The 3,582-nt window shown below is 54.6% G+C and overlaps 1 non-coding gene across 1 annotated transcript; it reads right to left on the reverse strand.

The window, feature by feature from the left end:
• Positions 1-3,098: 3,098 nt before the first annotated feature.
• On the reverse strand, positions 3,099-3,170 carry TRNAF-GAA (transfer RNA phenylalanine (anticodon GAA)). Its single transcript has one exon. It is a non-coding gene; the product is annotated as a tRNA-Phe (tRNA).
• Positions 3,171-3,582: the final 412 nt, after the last annotated feature.

The raw sequence follows: 3,582 nt of genomic DNA on the forward strand, positions 1-3,582 counted from the left end.
TTTGATGTGCAGTTTCAAGGACAGCATTTCCTTCTCATGAATGCACATTCTTCACATTCGCTTGGAAGCCAAATACTCCCTTTCTGCACCTTACAGAAATGTCTGCATCCCCTGGCAGCGAGGCAACTGGGCAGGTGACTGACAGAGCTGAGCACCACCTTTCTACAGCCATCTTTAGAGAAGAACCCTGTCCTAGAGTCACCCCTCCCTCCTTCAGCACCTCCACGGCTGTGGCTCTGAGTGGCAGTAGGATGATTAGAGGGTGAATCGGGGGGTTAAGGTCAGCCTGTAAGGAGTAACCAGGTGGGGCAGACCCAGGGGGAGGCTGTGGACTGCTGGTGGGTCGTTGGGACTGGAGTTCTAGATCAAAACTGCACAGCGACCTGAAACCCAGGGTTATAGGGCTGACATAGTGACCCCCTTATTGGCCTTGGTGAACCCCAAACCCTTGTTACTAAGGACATTGAGGAGTCTCTATCCCTTAATAACTTGTCGGAGCTCCCCAGCAGGCTGTGGGCATCAGTCGCCTCCTGCCTCACAGGTTAGACTCTTGGTGCTGTGCCAGCTGCCCCCTCAGTTGCAGGCCCAGTGTAGGAAGAAGGAGGCCTGGTGCTGGCAGAAGGGGGTTTTGATTAATCCACCTCTGTGTTATGGGCTCAGCGCACGGATGCTGTGTCCCTCTGCTGGCTTTTCTTCAGCAGCACCTAGAGGCCCTGGCTCCAGGCTAGCGCCTTGCGAGCTCTGGCACTGGCAGGAAGCGCTGCAGGGTGCTGGGCAGCGGCCCTGGCAAACAGCTGCTGGTAGGTGTCTCTGTGGTATCATGGATCAGTGAGTTCAGCTGTTAATGGAAAGGAGGGGGGTTATGCTCCCCCAGGGATGCCACTGAAGGCTTCTCTTGGGCTCCTCAAGGTCTGCTGGGAGACGTGATGTTCCCCTTTTGCCACCGTGAAGGCTGCCTCTTGGACAAAGTGGGTTCACCTGCTGGCTGGAAGAGTGTGTGGGCCGCGCGGCAAAAGCCCATCTCCCGGCAGCAGTGCTGGAGGCTCGGTCTTAATCCTCAAAGTCGAGCACAAAACCTTCAGCCAGGAACGTTTCGCTCCCTCCCCACCTCCGCCCAAGCGGCAAGGGAGAAGCGGACGAGACACGCCGGCCCAAAGACGCCTCCTTCCCACTTCCTTGTAGGCCGTGCAAAGCCCTTGACCTGCCTCATGCCTCGTCAGGAAAGCGCGGCCATGCTGCCCAAGCCTGAGTCAGGTGCGAAGCCTGGCCTGCCCCAGCTAATGGCGCGCAGAGCCACGCGAGTCAATGGCAGGTCGAGTCGGGAGTCTCAGCTCTTTCCCCTGACGGCCACACAGCACTGCCTAGCATCCCGAGAGCCTCCCTCGTGTTCTCCCGCAGCAGCCGCCTACCAGTGTGCGTCGGAAAAGGGGAGCAGGAAGCACTGCAGCCTCATTCCAGACAGGAGGCCCTCGCCACGCCCAGGCCTGCCTCTTGCTTTCAGCCCAGGCAGCCAGAGGTGCCGGAGAGCTCCCTGGGGCCGCCTCAGCCAGGAAATAAGGAAAAGGCGATGAATGAAGAAGTCAGGAAATAACAAGGAAATGAAGAGGTTTGTCGAACGGGTTTCTGTCCGATTTACCATCTTCTCAGCTACCGCTCAAAGTTAAAGACCTAAAGTCAACCTATTGGCATAAGTACAGATGACTGAAAGGGAATTAAAAGGAGCTGCTGTCACAAGTGTTAGGTGCCTGCAAGCAGCAGGCAGACCGTTTAAAAACACCACAATTAGAGGCTCAGATGAAATGTTTGCCCTAAATCAGAAACGACAATAGGAGGACCAGCAGAAAGCCACTCTAGGTAAATGGCAGAGTAATGGAGACTGTTAGAGGCAAAAAGTCATTCCTCAAAATTTGAAATCAAATCCTAGTGAGGATAATAGGAAGGTGCAAAAAACTCTGGCCTGTTAAGTGTCAAGTGTAACAAGTCAGGCAAGAAAGAATCTGAGAAGCAACATGCTAAAGACACAAAAGCTAAGCATAAATCCGGTCAATGCGAGTCCTGGTCTGTCCCCGCAGAAAGGTGAACCCCCTCTGTGGCTGGAGTGAGCTCCTCTAAGCTGACCTCATTACACACCTGTGCCAGGTAGTGCTCATTGTAAAAATGTTTCCTCTGACGTGTGGGAAAACGGGACCAGCGGTCCTCAGGCCGGCTGACACAATTAAAATCCTCCCCCAACACAACAAACATCATGCAGTCCAGAGGAAGGGAGCTTTGATCTTCTCTCTCATGCCTTAACTGGGGACTATACACACTAATATAGCAGTAACCAGTGCCACAGAGCACAAAGTCTACCAGTAATGCCCTACAGCACCCTGGTCTGACGAGATATTCTCCACCACAAAAAGTCTGTTGTAAGGTCGCACCTTCTGCGAATGTGAAAAACAAGACTCCAGCCCCATCATTCTTCCCTGGCCAGGAGGCCCTTCCTCCAATCACCCTCTGCCTATTGAGCTACCTAAAGTCATTAATGTGCATTTCCTGAACACCCACCATGTCCAAGTCCAGCTGCTCCAAGGCACTGAACATCAAGCGCCTCCTCTTGGGCCCCCAAATCCCTGCCACCTTCCACACGGCCATTTTCACAGATGCCCCTTCCCTGCTACTGCCCTTGCTCAGCTGCACAGAGGAGTTTTCATCCCCAATCCCTGTCTGTCACTGCCCAGCAGCCCTCTGGCACCATTCCTGAGGGTCACCCTGCCTTGCTCTCTTCCTGCCATGTTGGGAAAGACAGCTCTCATCGTTAAAGGTCAGGTGGGCCAACTAGGAGCAGAAGCCCATTCTATGTTTTCCTACTGCAGAGCCCAAGATCAGGGACTCACCTTCAGGGCCACCCAGAGGGGGAGGCAAGTGGGGCAATTTGCCCCAGGCCCTGCAGGGGCCCCATGAGAATACAGTATTGCAGCTTTTTTTAATGGAAGGGCCCCCAAAATTGCTTTGCCCCAGGCCCCCAGAATCCTCTAGGGCAGCCCTGCTCACCTTGGGTGCAGGCACCACTGTGCTGCCCCAAGAACAAGCTGCCCCTGCACAAAGAGGATGAAAGCTGCCAAAGCCTGGGATTGAACCAGGACCTTTAGATCTTCAGTCTAACGCTCTCCCAACTGAGCTACTTTGGCAGCTGTTGGGACTATTTTGGCCTGTTGCTTCTCTGCCTGGGATGTTTTGCAGCAGTTGAACACAAAAAGGACATCATTGTGAGCGGCCCATGAAGACAAGACTCGCTTTTGCCTGCCTTGCTCAGCTTGACTTGCTGTCCTCACCCTGTTCCTGCCCTAGTGCCTGGGTTGACCTGGTGATGGAAAGGGACTGGGGACCAGTGGTGTGGGGAGGAAGTTGAGCTGGACTCTGAGCTAGACTAGACCCTGGCAGCCAGAGTCTGGCCACCACTTGCCACCCCACCCTGTTGTCCTGGCTTCCCCCACTGACGTTATTTTGGGAGGGAAGTGGGGCTTCTGCCTCCCCTCCCCAATTTTCACACACAGAGGAGTGCGAACAGGAAAACGAATGGCTGCTCCACACTCCCACCGG

This window comes from Chelonoidis abingdonii, chromosome 21 (genome assembly GCF_003597395.2).
Source record: "Chelonoidis abingdonii isolate Lonesome George chromosome 21, CheloAbing_2.0, whole genome shotgun sequence".
Taxonomy (NCBI): domain Eukaryota; kingdom Metazoa; phylum Chordata; order Testudines; family Testudinidae; genus Chelonoidis; species Chelonoidis abingdonii.